At 36.5% G+C, this 20,709-nt stretch overlaps 1 long non-coding RNA gene across 1 annotated transcript; it reads left to right on the plus strand.

Annotated features, from left to right (window-relative positions):
• Positions 1–11,775: 11,775 nt before the first annotated feature.
• Positions 11,776–18,754, plus strand: LOC144613024 (uncharacterized). Its single transcript, XR_013550332.2, has 3 exons — positions 11,776–11,875; positions 17,371–17,471; positions 18,562–18,754. It is a non-coding gene; the product is annotated as an uncharacterized LOC144613024 (long non-coding RNA).
• The last annotated feature ends 1,955 nt before the right edge of the window (positions 18,755–20,709 follow it).

Here is a 20,709-nt window from a genome sequence, read left to right on the forward strand (position 1 = left end):
TGGTAAGGACCAGGATTCAGACCACTGCCTTAGAGTGGTTAATGATAGCATATTAAATGCCCCAGGATTACCTCTCCATCTCTTCCCATCATCCACTATCACTTCCTTCAGCACAGTTCAGCTCAATGAGGAACAAAACAAAATAAAACTAAATGATACAAATGTGTGAACAATGAAGAGGCTCAGAGCCCTGGAGTTTTTATTTAAGACTTAATTTTCTAAAATGAATCTCTAATTGGCAGAATTTCGGGTAGAACAGAAAAAATGAAATAAAGGATAATTTGGGGCAGAAACAGCTATTCAGCAGCTCTTAAGTCACATAAAACATATTCCATTTGAGAATGTGATATAACCTATTTTTTTTCTTTCAAGTGTCCTCTTATAATTTGTTTTGTAATCTGATGGAGATTATTTTGTCTCTTGTTCATCTATTTCCCATTGAAAGGTGTCCCTATTCCTTTCAACAGAGCATTTGATGGAACAGTTTGATAATGTCAAGTACTTTAGGTACCTAAATAGAAAAAAGACTTTTTTTTAATATATTTTTTTTATTGTCAAATTGGTTTCCATACAACACCCAGTGCTCATCCCAAAAGATGCCCTCTTCAATACCCGTCACCCACCCTCCCCTGAAAAAAGACTCTTTTAAATTCAGTCTATTCCAAAAAGATACATGGGTACCAACATTCTACCATTTAAATCCAAGCTCGTGATTTAAGAAAATCAGATACAAAATCAACCAGGCCAAATTTTCAGAAAAGCCAAAAAATTGTTTAGTATTTGACCCATTATTTAAGGTGGCTTCTAAATTCAAAATTATCTCTCTTATTTCTGCAACTCCATGATCCACAAAATGTTCAAAGCTATAGAGAGTTCTATTTCAGCATGTTTGTCCCAACTTCTTGAGTTCTTTGTTACCTCAGAGCAATTTACAGTGTAGCAGAGAGTGAAAAATGTATCCAATAACTTTTTCAAAAGGTAATTTTTATCTTTCTTTTTAGGCCTGCTGATTTAATCAGCATCTGTCTATGGGATAGAACACTCAAGATTCTTAACCAAAACCAAGTATTTCATAGCTCTGGGATGATCTGCTCATGAGGACTGGCCTGTAGAAGCACGATCACATTCTCCTCTCTGATTTCTGCTTGAAAGCTGTAGCATGGGCCCAGATCTCTCCTTTGTTGATGCAGAAAAAGCAGGAATGCAACAAAATATTAGCAAATTGAATGTAACACTATATAGAAAGAATTACATGCCATAACCAAGTGGGATTTACCCCAGGTATACAAGTCTGGTTCAACATTTGAGAATCAATAAATCCATTGCATCAATAGACAAAAAAAGAAGAAGAAGAAGAAAAATCTTATGATCCCATCAGTAGATTCAGAGAAAGCAACTGACAAAATCCAACATCCATTCAATATAAAAATACTCTTAGTAAACTAGGAATATAATGGAACTTCCTCAACTTAATAGAAGGTATCTGTAAAACAACCTAGTTATCATACTTAATGGTGAGAAACTCAAAACGTTCCTAATAAGATCAGATACAAGGCAGGGATATCCCATCTCATCACTGCTTTTCAACATCATACTGGAAGTTCCAGCTAATACAGTAAGACAAGAAAAGGAAATAAAGGTATACATATCAGAGAGGAAAAAATAAAAATGATTCTCTTCACAGATGGCATAATTGTCTATGTGGAAAATCTGAAAGAATCTACTAAAAAAACTCCTCCTGTAAATAATAAACAAGATTTATAAATAATAATAAATAACAAACAAGGCTATTAGCAAGGTTGTAGGACACAATGTTAATATACAAAAGTCAATTATTTCCTATATAACAGCAATGACAAGTGGAATTTGAAATTAAAACTGAAATACCATTTAAATTAGCACTCCAAAAATTAAAATAAATAAAATACCCACAAAACTTTGATAAAAGAAATCAAAGAAATAAAAGGAGAGACATTCTCTGGTCATGGATAGGAAGACTCAATATTGTCAAGATGTCAGGTCTTCCCAACTTAATCTATAAATTCCATGCAACCCCAATTAATATCTCAGCAAGTTATTTTGTGGATACTGACAAACTGTTTCTACAGTTTATATGGAAAGGCAAAAAAGACCCAAAGTAGACAACACAATCCTGAAAGAAAAGAAAAACTCAGAGGACTGACCTAACTTCAAGATTTACTATAAAACTATAGAAATCCACACAGTGTGGTATTGGTGAAAGGATAAACAAATGCATCAGTAGAACAAAATAGGCACCTCAGAAATATACCCACATAAATATAGTTATCTTTGACAAAGGAGCAGAGGAAATACAATGGAGCAAAAATAGTTATTTCAAGAAATAGTGCTGGAACAACAGGGCATCCACAAGCAAAAAAACAAACAAACAAACAAACAAACAAACAAACAAACAAAAAGGAATATAGACAAAGACCTTACACTCTTCATCAAAAATATCAAAATGGACCACATACCTAAATGCAAAATGTAAAACTATGAAACTCTTAGGAGATAAAACACAAAAGAAAACCCAGATGACCTTAGGAATGGTGATGCCTTTTTACATAAAACACCAGAGGCAGGGTTGCCTGGTGGCTCAGTCAGTGAAGCATCCATCCATCTCTTGATTTCAGCTCAGGTCATGATGTCACAGTTCATGAGTTCAAGTCTCATGTAGGACCTCTGTGCATCTCATGTCTCCCTAACTTGGGATTATCTGTCTCCCTCTCTCTCTGCTCCTCCCTGGCACATGCACATTCTCTCTCAAAAATAAACAAAAAACACTAAAAAAATACAAAATGCAGAAACTATGAAAGTATTGATAAGCCAGACTTCATTTAAATGAAAAACTTCTGTTATGTTAAAGACAATGTCAAGACAATGAGAAGACAAGCCACAGTGTGGGAGAAAATATTTGCAAAAGACACACCTGATAGATGGCTGCCATACAACATCTACAAAGAACTCTTAGAACTCAACAGTAAGAAAACAAACACCCAGATTAAAAATTGCACCAAAGATCTTACCAGAGACCACACTAAATAAAAAAAGATACACAGATGGCAAATAGATATATGAAAAAAAGCTCAACACCATATGCCATTAGGAAAATTCCAATTAAAACAACGTGATGCTACTACATACCTAATAGATTGGTCAAAATCCGGAATACTGACAATGCCAAATGCTTATGAGAATGTAGAGCAATGGAAACTAATTCATGGCTGGTGGGAACGCAAATGGTACAGCCACCTTGCAATGGTACAGCCACTTTACAATGGTACAGCCAATGCAACATGGCCCCAGAATACATCTCAAAGTGGGATGATGGGAATATGACAGATTACTGCTTTTTCTTTATTGTTGGACTTGGCCAAAATGTTGTAAAATTTATCTCAACCCTTGTACTTTACAAGTGGACAACCACAAGAAAACCGAATGTTATAACGTTTTTAAGGATCAGACTCAGGTTCACAGCAAAATTACGAGAAAAGTAATGAAATTTCCTATATGCCTCCCTAATCCCATACTATGACATTTATTTTTTATTGTGGTAAAACACATGTAGCATAAAATTTACTATTTTTAGGAGCACACAGGTGGCTCATTCAGTTAAGCACTGGACTTCAGCTCTGGTCATGATCTCATGGTTCATGAGTTTGAGCCCCATATTGGGCTCTCTGCTGTCAGCACAGAGCCTCCTTCAGATCCTCTGTCTCTCTCTCTCTGCCACTTCCCTGCTCATGCTGTCTCTCTCTCTCAAAAAGAAACATTTAAAAAATTACTAGTGTTAAGTGTACAGTTCAGTGGCATTAAGTAGATACACATCATTGCGCAACTATCAATACTATCCATTTCTGGGACGTTTTCATCACCCCAAACTGGAACTCTATACCCATGAAAAGGCAACTCCCATACCTCCTCCCACCAGTCCCTAGTCACCATTATTCTGGTTTCTATCTCTATGGATTTGACTGATCTACATGTCTCAGGTAAGTAGAATAATACAGTAAGTATCCTTTGCTAACTGGCTTGTTTCAGTTGGCCTAACTTTTTCAAGGCTCATGTATGTTCTAACATGTACCAGAATTCCATATGTTTTAAAGGCTGAAAATATTCTAATGCACGCATATACCACATCGTGTTTATCCCTTTATCAACTGATAGACACTTGGGTTCTTTCACATTTTGGCTATTGTTAGTAATGCTGGTATGAGCATGGGGGTACGAATAACTGTTTGGGTCCTTCCTTTAAATTCTTTTGAGTATATACCCAGAGGAGAATCGCTAGATGATATGGTAGTTCTAGTCTTAAATTTTCTTTCTGAGAAACTACTATACTGATTTCCTTAGCAGCTGCCCCATTTTTCATTCTGACCACTAGTGCACATGGGTTCTGATTTCTCCACAACTTCACCAACACTAATTTTGTAAACATTCTTTTTGTTTTTTAATAATAGGTAGCCTAATTAATGGCTGTAAAGTGGTATCTCATTGTGGTTTTGGTATTTCCCTAATGATTAGTGATACTGAACATCCTCTGTGCTTATTTTGCCATGAGTGTATCTTCTTTGGAGAAATGTCTATTCACATTCTTTGCCCAATTTTTACATTGAGTTGTTTTTCTGTTGAGTTGTACAAGTTTTCTTTATATGTTCTAGATATATCTGAGTTAATTAGATATGGTATAACACAAGGATCTAAAATTTTTTGCATTGTTTCCAATGTCCAGTTTTCCCACAATCATTTTTTTGAAAAGACTTTTCTTTCCCACTGAATCCATTTGACACCCTCATAAAAATCACTTGACTGTATATGTGAGGGTTTATTTGTGAACTGTTAATCCCATTTATTGTTCTGTATACCTGTCTTCATGCCACCACCACAGTGTTTCTACAACTGTAGCTTTGCATTAATTGAAATCAGGAAGGGTAAGAGCAACTTTTTTTTCAGATTGTTTTGGCTATTCAAGGTCCTTTGCAACTCCATATGAATTTTATGATAAATTTTTCTACATCCGCAAAAAAAGTCAATGTTTAATAGGATTGCTCTGAATCTGTAGATCATTTTGAGTAGTACTGACATTTTAACAACTTAAGTTTTCTAGTCAATGAACATGGGATGCCTTTCTACTTACAGGCATACCTTATTACAGATAGTGCTTTTTTTTTTTTTTTTTTTTTTTTTTTTTTTTTTTTTTTTTTTTAACAAAAAGTCTGTGGTAACCCTGCATCAGCCAAGTCTATTGGTGTTATTTCTCAACAGGATTTGTTTACTTCATGTCTCCATGTCACATTTTCAAATGTTTTCATGATTATATCAAAAGTGCTACAATCCCATGATAAAACTTTAATGAATGATGAGTTGCTTCTATTAATGGTTTCTTAAGACGGAATCTATTCCTGCTGAAGATGCTGTCATGACTGATGACATTACAACAAAGGATTTAGAATATTACATAAACTTTGTTGATAAAGCAGCAGTAGAGTTTGAGAGGAATCATTTCAGTTTTGAAAGAAGTTCTGTTGTGGATAAAATGCTTTGAAACAGCATCACATGCTACAGAGAAATAGCTCATGAAAGGAAGAGTCAGTCAAGGAGGCAGACACCATTGTTGACTCCTTTTAAGAAATTGCCACAGCTGCCTGAACCTTCCGCAACCACCACCATGATCAGTCATCAGTCAGCAATCATCAACATGGAGGCAAGACCCTCCACCAGCACAAAGATTAAGACTCACTGAAAGCTCGGGTGATGATTAACGTTGTTTAGCAATATTTTTAAATTAAGGTATATACATTGGTTTGTTAGAAATAATGCTATTGCATACTTAAGAGACTACAATATAGTGTAATCATAAATTTTATACGCACTGGTAAACAAAAAAAATTCATTCAACTTACTTTTTTGCAGCGGTCTGGAACCAAACCTGCACTATCTCTGAGGTGTGCCTGTATTGGTTTCTTCTGTAATTTCTTCCAGCAATGTTTGTAGTTTTCAGTGTGCACATCTGTTACCTCCTTGGTTAATTTTGTTTTCATGTATTTTATTCTGTTAACCCGTTGGAGCCAATGTGGATTGAAAGATATAAAGAAGAAAAAACCTGTCTTCTTCTCCATTAACACGTGGCCTCAGTACTCCTTAGATGAGGAAAAATAGCCGTTTAATGCGTTCTTAAACTTCAATACCCCATCTCTGCTAAGATCCTGTACATACTTCCCTCTTTTTCCTGAATTACTGTCTCATCTTTGTTTCTTTTCAAGATGTGAAGTGTATCTTGAGAGGATTGGACAAATGTGGCCTGACTCTTGTATGGGGGATTTTTCTCCCTCATTCATTTCCCAGGTTAATGGTTATGATAATGGGGGTCAATTGTCTGGTTAGTGTAGCTTGGGATGGGGACTTTAGGGAATCTTCCCAAGCAGCTGCCCAAACTCCTTTGTTTCAGGGCGGTTCCTTGTCTTCCCCTGCCCAACATGGACTGCCTATTTTCACTTTTTGCTGGTGAAAAGAAAACGTGTATCTGTTCATCTGTCTGAGCTGACCAGCTTTAGGATTGGGAAGCTTCTTTTTCTGCCCTCTGGGCTCTTATCTGCCTCCGGCCTTGCTGGTGGAACCTCGCCTCTTCTGCCTTCCCCTTGCCCATTCTGTTTCTGCACCGCCGTGGGTGTGGCTTGCATAATCCACTCCTATACCACCCTCTGTGCCTCCAGTGCCACTGGCTCCTGGTCCTCCTACCCTCGCTTTCAAGGAGCAACTAGCACTCCAAGCTCTTGGGCCACACCTTTATGAGATTCAAACTGGAGCACCTCCTTAATCAACGGGGTGTCCAGGGACTCCTCCCTGGACTTCAACCACCCACTTCAGATTTTCCCACAAGTGCCCCAGGGAAAAGTTGACAGTGAAGAACTGACTTTTAAGTGGACATAGGTGCATCATATTTTGTATTCAAACTAATTTAAGTGTGTTAGTTTAATTAAGATACACATCTTTAGAGTTAGCAGCATTAAATATAAAACTTTAATTCTACCAAGGTTTACTGAAAGCCAAATAAGCGTGTGTTATTTCTGTTGCAATTTTTCAGCAAAAAATATGACTTCATATGAAGGTTAACTTTTTCTGTCTCAAAGGTTTCATGGGTTATTGTTAAAAAACAAGTAGAATGAATAAATAAAAAGTTTCAGAGCTTTCAAGATATTTGGTAACCTAAAACTTTCAACTTTTACTAAGTTAGATGATAAACTGGATTGAATTCACTGGATATATGTCTTCTCCAAATAAGATAAAATACTGAAGCTTTGATTACTGAATGTAGGTTTGTGCTTTTGGCATCTCATTGCACAGAAACTAAGGATTCTTGGGTTTGTTGGTAAACGTGCCCTGTGCTTTGCTGTAAGACTGTACTATGGAAAAGCATGTTTTTAGGAATTTCAAATTGTATTTATAAAGTTCAAATATAGAGAATTCTGGTGTAACAAACAGTTCACAACTGGTTACTGATGTTGGAGACAATGGCATAAAAAATTAAATTTCCTTACTACTACAACCCATTGACAAATTACTCTTGTAACCTCTTCCACTTACTCTCTCTCTGTCTCTAAAAACAAACAAAAAAACCCAAAACAAACAAATAAAAAAACCCACTTCCTTTGGAAACTTCCTTTATCTTTACCCCCCAAGATATATGATGATGGCAAACATCCCTCAAGCATATGACCCACTGATACACATCTGAAGGGTCTAAGGACTGAATTTTTACTAAACAGTAATAAATGACATTTTCTTTTTTAAAAATAATTTTAAAGTTTATTTATTTATTTTGAGAGAGAGAAAGAGAGAGAGAGAGAGAGAGAGAGAGAGAGAGAGAGACACCAGGGAACAGAGGAGGGGCAGAGAGGGAGAGAGAGAATCCCAAGAAGGTTCCATGCTGTCAGTGCAGAGCCTGATGCTGGGCTCAAACTCATGAACCAAGAGATCATGACATGAGCTGAAACCAACAGTCGGATGCTTAACTGACTGAGCCACCCAGGAACCTCATTAAATGACGTTTTCCTAACAACAGCTAGCCACCTCAAGGTCCTGGAAACCTTGTTTCCAAAATTTCTTAGAGACTTAAGCTATCCCTAACCCCCTCCCAATGTGAAAGTATATAATCAGTCACTTCTCATGACTCCAATGCAGGTCTGTCCAGGGGACCTGTCCCCGTGTTTTAGTAAAACCGCCTTTTCGCACCTAAGACATCTCAAGAATTCTCTCTTGACCATTTGCTCTAAACCCCAACATTTCCATATCAGTCACTGCTTAGTTTTCACTGGAAACTAAGGTTTCTTAGATCAAAGTTCTGATAAATATAGTTAAGACACTTGGGGATGATTGGAGAAGCAAAGCAGTGTGCAGGAAAGGAGGAGGTGTATGAGAAAGATAAAAGGAATTAGAATATATTTTGTTGAGGAAAAAAGGAAGTAATTTTCTCCTAAAATAAGACTGGCTAATTAGAGAGAAAAGGCTTAGGACAAAATCTGTATGAAAAAGGAAATTGTACAAGGTTTGTGAAGGGTAATCTTTGCAAAATAATTTTGTGTGTGGTCAGGACAAAAGTTCAAATGAATGGACTTTAAAAGTACACTGGTGTAAGATTGACATTCTGCTATTCTCTTTATTAAAAAGACAAAGTTTTCTTGATTTGTGGGTCTGTTCTTAATAGGAATTATAAAAAAAGGTTTTTTTTCTTTATCTTCCCAGAAAAACAAGGTTTCTATGTTCTGTCTTCCTCATCTTTGATTACTTATGATAGTGAAAACTTCCTCAATATGGGGCACCTGGGTGACTCATTTGGTTGAGCATTCAACTTTTGATTTTGGCTTAGGTCATGTTCTTGGTGTTGTGGGATTGAGCTCTGCATCACGCTCCATGCTCAGCATGGAGATTCGTTCTCTCCCTCTCCCCTACTCACATCGTCTCTCTAAAATAAAAAAAATAAAATAAAATAAAAACAAACAACAACAACAAAACTTTGTCAGTATCAAAGAAGCTACGTTTTTATATATAACTTCCTGTAAAATTCCTTATTGCTCCCTTGGTTAAATGTAAATACTAGTTTTGTAATGATCTATAATCCTACTTAGGTATGAGCTTCAAATTTTTCTGAGGGTTTTGACAAGCTTGATGACATTTGAGTTGTAAATGAAGTCTTTTTGATTAATTAGGTTGGTTTAATTGGTATGTGAAGTTATTTGGGAAGCACTGTCAAATGAATAGTAAGACTTAGATTGTATTGTTTGGATAATGCTGTAACTGTTCCAGGAATTATATGTAATTTCTAAAGTTTTGATATGTTTTGGTATAAGACTATCACTTGGTATTCTGATTAGTCAAGTGTTATAGAAATAACTGGATTTCCTTGTCAGCTCTATTGTAAAAAATTCTCTCCTTAACCATGTTCATTTTTGAGTCTTTTGTCATTTATAGTTATTGTTCTTATTCTCTTGCAAAATGTGTTTCATCTTCAGGAAGATTCGTTAAAATGACTTTTGACAAATACAGGTTTTTTGTTTTGTTTTGTTTTTGAGAGAGAGAGGGAGAGAGAGAGGCAGAGCACAAGTGGGTGAAGAGCAGAAGGAGAGAGAATCTTAAACAGTCTCCATGCCCAGTGTGGAGCCTAGTGAGGAGCTTGATCTTATGAACATGAGATCATGACCTGAGCCAAAACACAGTCGGATGCTTAACCAACTGGCCAACCAGGTGCCCCCAATTGCAGGGTTTTGATATATTTAAAGTCGCAAAACTGAAATGGGTAAGAATTTCCAGAATTAATGGAAAAAGTTGCATTCAAACCGAACAAGAATTAGTAACATGGGACTAAATTAATTGAGAAACATGATTATAGTTTTGTGACTCCTGTTTGAAATATTGTTGGTTCTCTAATGTTTGTTCTTCCAGACTGTTTACTTTCTCTTAAGATATCCATGATATATGAAAACATGATAAAATATTCCTTTGTGAACAACTGAAGTGTTTAACTTTTCTCCCTATCTGAACCCTCTGAAACTCAGAAACTGTCAGTGAATATTTTTCTTCTGTGGCAATTATAATCATTTGCATAAGTTTAATGAGAATCTGTTCTCCATGTAACAGGATACCAGTGGAAACATCAGTTATATTACCAAAGCTTTGACTGGAATGTCATGTTTGACAGACATGCATAGACTCAGATATGACCATACAGTTTTTTTTTTTTCAACGTTTTTTTTTTTATTTTTTATTTTTTTTTATTTTTTATTTTTGGGACAGAGAGAGACAGAGCATGAACGGGGGAGGGGCAGAGAGAGAGGGAGACACAGAATCGGAAACAGGCTCCAGGCTCCGAGCCATCAGCCCAGAGCCTGACGCGGGGCTCGAACTCACGGACCGCGAGATCGTGACCTGGCTGAAGTCGGACGCTTAACCGACTGCGCCACCCAGGCGCCCCTTTTTTTATTTATTTTTTTTTTCAACGTTTTTTTTTTTTTTTTTTTTTTTTTATTTTTGGGACAGAGAGAGACAGAGCATGAACGGGGGAGGGGCAGAGAGAGAGGGAGACACAGAATCGGAAACATGACCATACAGTTTTAAGGAACTACGGCTGACTTCATGAAGCATGGAGCCAATAAATCCCCTTTGGAAATGTTGGCCTGATACCTTGCATACAGAGTTCCCAGAAGCCTTACCACGTGAGTAAAGAATGTCACTTCCTGGCAGGTACAGGAATCTCGGATATTTGGAGGCCCTTGAGAAGAGGAATTTGCCCAAATCTACAGGCACTGCAGGCAAGCCTGATGGCATGGCTTCTGGCCTTAAGAGGTGCTTAAAAGTTCATTCTAGAGATTCCTTATAAAAAGTTCCAGCAAGGCAGATTTCAAAAGATCTATGATGCTCAGTCATTATTCTTGGTGAGTTTATATAAATAATCATGCCAAGTTTATTAAAACTGGCTTGTTTTACAAACAAATTAGTCTTGATTTGGCTATCTTTGATAAAAATGATTGTGATTATAGAGAGAAAATGTGTTTTCATAACACATATTTGTAGATGTTAGATTTTAATACTATTTACTGTAAAGTACACTAAAATCTGAATTCTTCTGGGTTTCTCAAATATCTGGCTATGGCTCTCCAAATTAAAGTTTCCAATATTCTCTCAATGTAATAATTTAAAGTCATTAAAAACCAAAATTTCCCTTTTTCCTGAAGCCCTGAAAATTGATGCTGGACAACGTGAGGTGGGCTTCAGAGAAAGTGTCACAAAACTTGTGTATGGAGAATCTTCGTGCTTGTTGCTGTATGGGTCATTCAAAAGGATCACCAGAAACATTTGAATTATAAACCAAAAGTCATCTGATTCCTGCTGCCTGTTCCCACTCCATCTGAGGATGCTTCAATTCTGAAATCTAAAAATCTTCTCATTGGCAGCACTGGAGACTAAGACACTAAGTTTGTAATTTTCTACAACCATTAACTGAAAATTTTCTTTTGTTTCCATAGAAGTTCCTCTTATTGATTACTGAATTGCTTGCTGAATAAAACAGTCTATATGATGGCTAACACCACCTGCTACACAATTAAGGCCTTAAGTGACTCTCAAAATAGCATTACATTATGAAACATTGAAATAACTCAAATGCATAAAGCAAAATTGAATGGTCTGAGATGTCTTAACAGCAACAGGAGGAACATGCTTCATTAATAAAACAGAATGTTCTGTATGTTGCAGATTATCACAAAAATATAACAGGATTGCAAAAAGATATGGATTGGTGCTTTAAACGACCTCGCTCTGTAAACTCCTGGACTGGAAGAGGATTTTGGACAAGTATCAGGTCTTTTTATTGGGCTTCTTTTTCTCATATTAATCTTATTTTGTTGTGTTTTCTGATGTTTCTCTGCCTGGTGCCGAGACTCCTTCACTGCCACAACTTCCGGCTGACAGATGATCCTTTCTACTCAAGGAAATTCATATATATTGTCTACCTTGTACTGGGCTGCCTCTGCCTTTGGTTACTCCAGTATATAAATTCCCCAAATGACCAATGTCACCCATAGGTAGAGACATCCCTATGCTCATATTCAGCAGGAAGTAGATATAGAAGAAGAGACTTTCCACCCTCAGCAATCTTAAATATTTAAAGGTCAGGGGGAAAATGATGAGGAGAACAAAGGCAAGAGAAATGTAGATAAAATTAAATTTCCTTATAACTTGCAGCTCATTGATAAGTCCCTGAGACACGCAGCATGTGACATCCCTCAAGGAACTCACAACTGTCTTAATATTGATGCTTTACTAGAGACTAAAAGCAACCTCAGCTTGACAATAGCCAGGCCTCCAGGATCCTGTAAATTTTCTCTAACATAAGGAAATCCCTTTGGAGACTTCTGTTATCTCTAACCAACTCCCCATCCCCAACTTAAAAATATATTATTAGTCATGTTTCACAATCACAGAGTGGCTCTTTCTGCCCACAGGTCCTGTTCCTGGGCTATAATATAAAACACCTTTTTTCACTGTAAAATGTCTTAAGAATTATTTATTGACCCTTGTGCCCAATGACCCCACATCAGTTATACTATTTACTTATTGTTTGTATGGTCACTCTTTGGTTTTCACAGTGAAATGGAATCTCCATCATACAGACTTTTTCTTACTTAACACCCTAACACTAATCCCTAGCACAACACAGGGATGTTCTCATTGGGACACATAAACCAACAACAACAAAATGTGATCACTTTCTATTCTCAAGAGAACAGGCAGGACAAAATATTCACTTATTCTTTGGCCAGCCCTGTACAAGAAAGCCAAAGGATACTGGATGGCTGTTGAAATGGGAGAGAGGGCTACAGAGAAGGCACATGGGAGAAAACCAAACACAGACAGCTTTACTGACCCTGAAATAAAAAACTCAATTTTTATTTCCTTTTGAACTGATGTGTTTACATTAGGGCACATGCTGGGCCTAGCCTAGGATCCCAAACATCCTGCTAAGGGGTTTGGAGATTTTTTTCCCCTCTTAATTCATTCCACTATGGATGCTTATTATCAAATGTTAACTTTCTAGGCTGCTGATAAAGCTACACTTCAAATCTGAACAATGGAGGTAAGTCTGTCTTAGCCCTCATTTGAAACAGTCAAATCTTTTCTCTTCTTCTCAATATAGTACATTTCCTGAGGGCTACATTCCAGTTAAATAAAGACTAACTCCCAAGCTCTTTCTACTACCTATTTTCAACCTTTGCAGCCCTGTGCTGCCCTCAAATTCTGGGATTACCTCAAGCAGCTGCACAACCCACAGGGTGGGAAGACTCTTGCTCTCTTGCAGGCTAAACTTGAGAACAAAGTTTTGATTTCTTTGACAACCTGGATTTATTTTTAGAGATATTAGAATGACTCACCTCTCCTGACATTTGTTTCTATAAAAACTAACTTTAAAATGTCACACTTCCAACTCTGTACAAAGAACAAGAGAAAAGCTGCAAAAGCAATTGAACCTGAAGAGGACTCCACTTGAGACTTGCTTTCATCCTGCCTTATCTGCCCTCCCCCCCCTTCTCTTTTGAGACTGATGTGCCTCTCCTGACCACCCCCACAGAGCCATATCCTGCAGGTGTGTGTTTGTGTGAGTGACCAAACAATGGACCTCTAGGACCAGGAAGGCACTAACACAAGCCAAAATAAAAGTGAGCCCTTGTTTGCATCACTGCCTCTGCACATGAATTGCTGACTCCAATATTATTAACAGAGTATACAGATGGCTCACAGAAATATTAAAATTAATTGAAGGACGTACAACACAGAACATTGTTCCTGATACAATATTCAGTACCTTGCACCTCCCTTTTGTTTTATTTAAATTTCTCAAGGGAAGTCGACAGATTTGAAGCAAAGAGGATAACAAAGAGTATGAGGCAACTGATAAGTATGTCATGAAAGATTTCCATATGAAGTGGAAAAAGAAAAAGGCTCCAAAGTGAATAGATAAAGGGTAGGGAGAAACGGACAAAAATGCAATCATATTTCCCAATGCAAAGCTTACTGTGGAGCTGGAATTATAAAGATTTTCTTTGCTCTGGCAAAAATTTCTAATTTCCATGTGTTACTTTGAAAATGAAAAAAAGTGTATCAAATTTGAAAAAAATGCAGTTTTTACAATATTCTCTAAATGAATATGTGTGTGTGTGTATTTAAAATGTATTTACTTGTAATATTTGTGAATTCCTGGATCGGTTACACTAAAGGACTCAAGTTGGCCATAATCAAAAAGTAGAAACAGAAATCTACTCCGGCTTAGGGTACCAAAAAGATATTATAGGAGCCAGTTGAGAGAGCAAGAGAATGTATTGTGGCTGCCAGACAGATGCGATACAAGTCTGAAACTGCTGAGAAAGGTCTTCTCATATGTCCAAATTAAGTAGTGAATAAGAGGAATAACTCAACCTGGGAACAGTGACCCTACTAAGCAGCAAATAGATTTGAAATATTTGCCAAGCACTTATGCACTAAATGTCCGTATCTAAATTATATGAGGAAAACACAACAGATTTAACACAGTGTACCAGTTTTTAAGGCATGCACAATCTAGAAATTTTACAGATAGCCACTCTTCAAGGCTTGAAAGATGTGAGGCCACTGTACATGCAAAAGAATCTTATGTAAGGGGAAACCAGGGGGAATTTTAGAAAACCCAAGATGACAGGGAGACTATTACTGAATCCTGAGGACAAGTAAGAGAAGAAGGAGTAGTATTAGAAATGGGCAAATCAGTCTAGTTGGTTAAAGATGGATAGCATTACATTTTGAAATAAGCTGCATTTCAATGTATTTAATGTTTCCAAAGCTATTCATAAATTCTGAATATTATATGACGAATGAATGAATAAGCAAATGAGAAAAACAGTAAGTATATTGTGAAGTGTACTGTGTACATTTAAAGATGGTGGTGAGGGTTGAAAACTTGTGTGCAACCTGCCTCTCTGACAATTTACTTATTCCCAGCAGGGTCATGCCATGAGTATTAAAGACTAAGATTGTACCTTACACTTAGGATGAGGAATTTCTCAAGTCCCTGTTTTCCAGCATCTGATTCAAAGGTCTTTCTTCAGATCTCCTTTGCTCTTCATCTTAATCCCCCCCGCCACCCGTTCCTGTTCTTTGTCTATGCCTGTTTGATTTGTTGACTCATTTTTAGGTTCTGTCTAGCCTAAAATGCTTTAGACATTGTCTTCACTCTCCCATCACCTTTCATGGTGCTGTCATCACCTGTCATTGAGTAGGGGCAATGCCACCACTGTTCTTGTATCCAGAATTCCAGGACCCAGCCCTGACAAACTTATCTGGAAAAAGGTTTCCTGAATTGGCTAGGAGTCCACTCTACTGAGGTTATATTGAGTCAGTTAGGATAGAAGGCTGGATTACAGTTATGGTAACTCCATTAATTAATTCTGGATTCTAGAATTCAGCTGTGAACAAGACAGATATAGACTCTGCTCTCATGGAACTTACATTCCAATGAAGGAGAAAATGATAGTAAGTTTGGAGAGGCATGAAAGAAATCATTAAAGGGTGGTAAGGTTCAGCAATGCTATGATCCCACTTCTGTGTTAAGAGATTACTTGCTTCTGTGCACAGGAGATGTGTTGAGGGGGCCAGGAGTAGACCGTAGATGGTCAGTTAAGTTACATGAAAGTAGACCAAAGTAGAAAACACAGTAGTTGGGACAGAGAGTGGAGATGGGCAGATATGAGTGTACTAAATATGTATTTTGAGAAGTAAATTTGACAGGACTTGTTATTGCAATGGAATTGGGTGACAGGAAGCAAGAGCAAGGACTCCTGGGAAATTAGTGGAGTCTCAGGGCTCTACTGGCTTGTTATTTGACTCACAGTAGCAAGGGAAGACTGACTTAAATATTCATATTACAACCAGTCAGTTTCCACTCAGCAAATTTTTCAGTGTAAATCATTGCCCTAATAGAAGTAAGCCAAACTCACATCTCTGTCGTTTGGCAGTTAGACTAGAAGCTGGTCCAAAACTGTGAACATACAATGCCCAGATTCAAGACCATCTGTTGGGTGGGATACAGCTCATTCAGAAGCAGATCATCTAGATTTAGTAGTGGCCAGATGCCAAACAAAGATGAGACAATTATAAACCAAAGAAAGCAGTTGGTGTTTCCCTGAAAGAGGTGAGTTTTGAAGAAAGGTCATAGCAATTCCTATTCTTTGAATTGTGTCCTCTAGTGGCTTAAAAAAAAAAAAAAAGTAAACGATTGTAGGAAGCTCTTTGAAATAGCAGGGTGAATGACATCTGTCTTGGTCTATGAAAGTATTTGGTCACCTGGTTGACTTTTTACTTAAAAGGCAATTATCTCCAGGTCATTATTTCTGCTGAAAGATCATGACCAAATTTACAGATGTCAGTAGGTGGACCTCCATATTGGATTTCCATCCTCTGGGCTGTAAAAGGGCTACAGAAAAATTACCTTGTGTACCCACGGGATGCTGCATTTTGTCATGAAGTCCCCAAATATTAAATAGCTAAGGGAAGTTCTCTTCAGCTCACTTAGTCCATGCTGTCAAAGCTATACATGATTTCTTTACTTGTCTCCCCAGAAGTTCCAAAGAATACAGAGGAGATAGGAGAAAATTTACTCTCCTCCAATTCAAGGGTCCCACTATGCAAGTGGTCTACTTTTTAAAAAAAATATTTTGACAGAATTCAAGAAAGAAAATCAGGCAGAAAGACAGTGATGCAAGTATTGTGGTGATCATAGGTGAGAGAGATTACTTTGTGTTTTTTTAAATGATATTTTATTGATTTTGAGAGAGAGAGGGGGGGGGGGAGAGAAAGAGAAGGAGAGAGAGAGAGAGAGAGAGAGAGAGAGAGAGAGAGAGAGAAAGAGAATCCCAAGCAGGCTCTGCACTCAGTGCAGAGCCCAACATGGGACTCCTTCCCGTGACTGTGAGATAATGATCTGAGCTGAAATCAAGAGTTAGACGCTTAACTGACTGAGCCACTCAGATACCCCAGAGACCACTTTGAAGGATTAGAGGGTGATAAAATACTTCCATTACCAGAGTGTCTTCTATGCATTCGGTTATGTTAGATACTTTAGACCTATTTTTCTACTTAAATTTCACAGTGACTCTTTAAAATAATTGTTGTTCCTATTTTATAAAAGAGGAATCTAAGACTCAATCAATCTATGGATCCAAGGATCGAAAGAAGATATTCCAGTTGAGTCAAATGAATGAGAAATATATGTATGAAAATGGCAATAAATACTAGGGTCAGACACTGACTGTTCTTTTGGACCCCCAGGCAATCCTAAGACATTGTCTGCGAGAAAGCTAACTTCATGGAATTTCATGCCTCTCTGAACAAACTATGCCACTGAGGTCTCTGTCACTCAAATGGTTGAGGTAATATGAACAAAACAACTTGCATTATTTTATTCTCTCCACCCATTTGCCTCATGTGTAGCAATCTGATAAATATAATTCTCCTCTCTCTCCAGTATACAAAAGTTCAACCTTGTCACTATAGCATTATCGTGTCTTACTAGATTAAGACTTCTCCGTTCTGGATTTATTCAAATAAAAGCCCTTATTAATATATAAATATTACCTTAAAAAGTCAAACAAAGTAAAGATACAATAGGTAGTTTAAACCAGTATGACTAAATTAGTTTTGACAAAGGAAAGAACAAGAACACAAAGCAGTGAATAGTGTGTGTTGTGGAGTCAGGGTTGGGGTGTGTGGAAGAGCGGTTTGTTTAGAATTTAGTATAAAGGGAAGGCAGGAGTGGAGGAGGGAGGAAGGGAGAGAATGAGGGAGAGAGGAGATGGCTTAGGAGGATGGAGGAGATAAGAAAGAGAGGAGGGCAGGAGGCAAGGCAACAGTAATATCGTTGAGTGTAAGATGCATCTGCCTCACAAATTTTATGTAAATGGCCCAATGTACAAGTACAAGGACACCTGTTTCTTTAACCCATTTGTGTTTAGACTCCTCTCTTCTGAAGGACTGATGTTACATGATCAGGGTGCTTTTTTATAAAGGGTGAATTACTTTTAAAATAATTATCTCTGAAAATATACTACACGGAGACTAATCATGGGACTCTCAGTTAAATATATCTTTTCTCCTTTGAAACTTCATTAGTCATTCTTGAGAAGGGATGCTGCTGTTTTAAGTTTGCATACCAAGAGAAGAGGAAGAGAAAGAAAGAAGAATCATTAAGCTGCCCAGATTTAACTTGGGCTGGGTGATCCAATTTCCAGGGCTGATGAATGTAACCTTTTCCTCCAATGATCTAAAACACAGGAAGGTAGCAGTCATTGTAGAGATTATCCTGGTGTAGGTAGCTTTACCTGTCTTTTGGTTTTTGTATTTTGCTAGAGAAAATGTGTTATTTCTTGAGATTGCTGAAGCCTTAGAGACCCACCTGTGCTGTCATGGTTTTCCAGGCTCACTGAAATGTGACTTACTGTTCTTTCTTCTCTGTTCAAGCAGGACCAACAAGTTCCTTCAACAAATATTTATGGGCTGTCACCAAATGCCAAGAAGAAGGCTCAGCCCTAAGACTGAAATAATCCATAAGGCATAGTTTCTGTCTTTGAGGAGCTCACTTAATTACACCCAATATTTAAGACTTTCTTCATGCCTAATAATTCTGAATGTTTTGTTGCTAATTTATATTTTAATGTTGCAGTGGCAGCCTAAGTAAACTTATTATTTTCACTTGGATTCTTTGTTTTTTGTTGACCTATGGCCAGTGGGTCAATGGTGGTACCATAGCCACTTTGTGCATGGACTGAGCAGTAAAACCTGAACTCTTGACTATTAAATACAACTGTGAGTCTCCACTGAGCAGGAGCAGGAAAGTGGTTATTTCTGTCTGTCACACTGTATCAATCAAGATACAAGTACAGTATAACTATGCTTGCATGATAAAAGATTGAAATGAAGAGACTGCTTTATAACTTATTTGATTTTTAAATCTAATACTTTAAGAAGCTAATTTATGATGAAGTTTATAATAATAAAACAAATAAGTGATAAAAGGAAAAATTAAATGACACAATGAGAAATATATGATATATATACATTTATAGTGGAAGACTTTAGTACATGTCTCTCAGTAACTAATAAGACAAGAGAAAAAAAAGTCACCAAAACTACAGAACAATAGAACACTATATTTACAAAATTGACCCAATTTACTATGTACAACACTGCATATAAATCTCTAGAACACCCATTCTTTTTAACTGCACATTAACTACATTGACAATATAAAAGGTGGTAAGTGAGTCTTGACAGATTTAGGAAAATTCAAAACATACCAGATATGTTATCCGACCACTTTAGAAGGGAATGATGTTAGAAGTAATTTAAAAACCTAAGAAATTCCATCATATTTGGAAATTTTAAAATATACTTTTAAATAACTCATGGTGCAATGAAGAAATTACAAATGACAATTAAAAAAATCTTTGGAACTGAATCATAATGAAAACAACACATCTGAAAACATGTGATATATAACTAAATGCATACTGAGAAAGATATTTATAGATGTTAATGTATATATTATAAGTGACAATCAGTTATTTAAGCATCCATTTCAAGAATTTGGGAAAAGAACAGAAAATTAACTCAAAGAAAATTAAAGGGAAAATAATAAAGATAAGAAATACAGGAATTAAAAATAATACTGTAAGGATAAAGTAAAAAACTTTCTGGCTATACATGGGGGGGATGAACAAAATCCTAGAAAATCACAAATTACCAAATGTGTCCCCAAGAATAACAGATTACTCCTATATCTATGAAATGAATTGTATTCATCATTCAAAACCTTCCCCAAAAGAAAACTCCATGCTCAGATGCTTTCATATAAATGTTTGATGAATGTTTAACTAACAGTTAAAGACATGACAACACAGTGTTACAAAAATTTTCTAGAAAGTAAGACTGGAACACTTACCAAGATGTATGTGATCTATGTGATCTTGATATCAAAACCTAGAAAAAAAGAAGAAAATACATGAGACTATGATTTTTTTCAAAATTCCAGTGTGTGTGTATGTGTGTGTGTGTGTGTGTGTGTGTGTGTGAGTGAACTGGCAAGCTATTTCTATAATGTATATGTAAACCAAAGTCATATGCTATTTCTCTAAAGGTAAATAATAAACCAATGATTTAGAATAGAGATTCTAAAAATAGATCCACACATATATAGACATTTGGATTATAAAAATTAGGATTATAAATAAAGATTGTTCAGAATATAGTGTTGGAACAATTAGGTATCTGTGAGAGAAGTGGAAATCTGAATTCTAGCTCATGATGAAACAAAAATTCCATGTGAAATTACATCTAAACATGAAGGGTAAAGTATAAAATATAGTTTTTATATTTTTAATTTTTAATCTTGACAAAAGCATTAATTTGACTATCTTAAACTTAAATATTTCATTAGTAAAGATTCCATTAAAAGAGACAAAAGGCAAATCCACAAATGAGAATATACTCTCAATAATTACATCTGATAAAGGGCTCATTTCTAAAATGTATCGAGTACTTCCACAAATCAATAGAAAAAGTGAAATCATTTGAAAAATTGGTAAAAAAAACCCACAAAAAAAACCTTGAAGA

This window comes from Panthera onca, chromosome D1, assembly GCF_046562875.1.
Source record: "Panthera onca isolate mPanOnc1 chromosome D1, mPanOnc1 haplotype 2, whole genome shotgun sequence".
NCBI lineage: Eukaryota > Metazoa > Chordata > Mammalia > Carnivora > Felidae > Panthera > Panthera onca.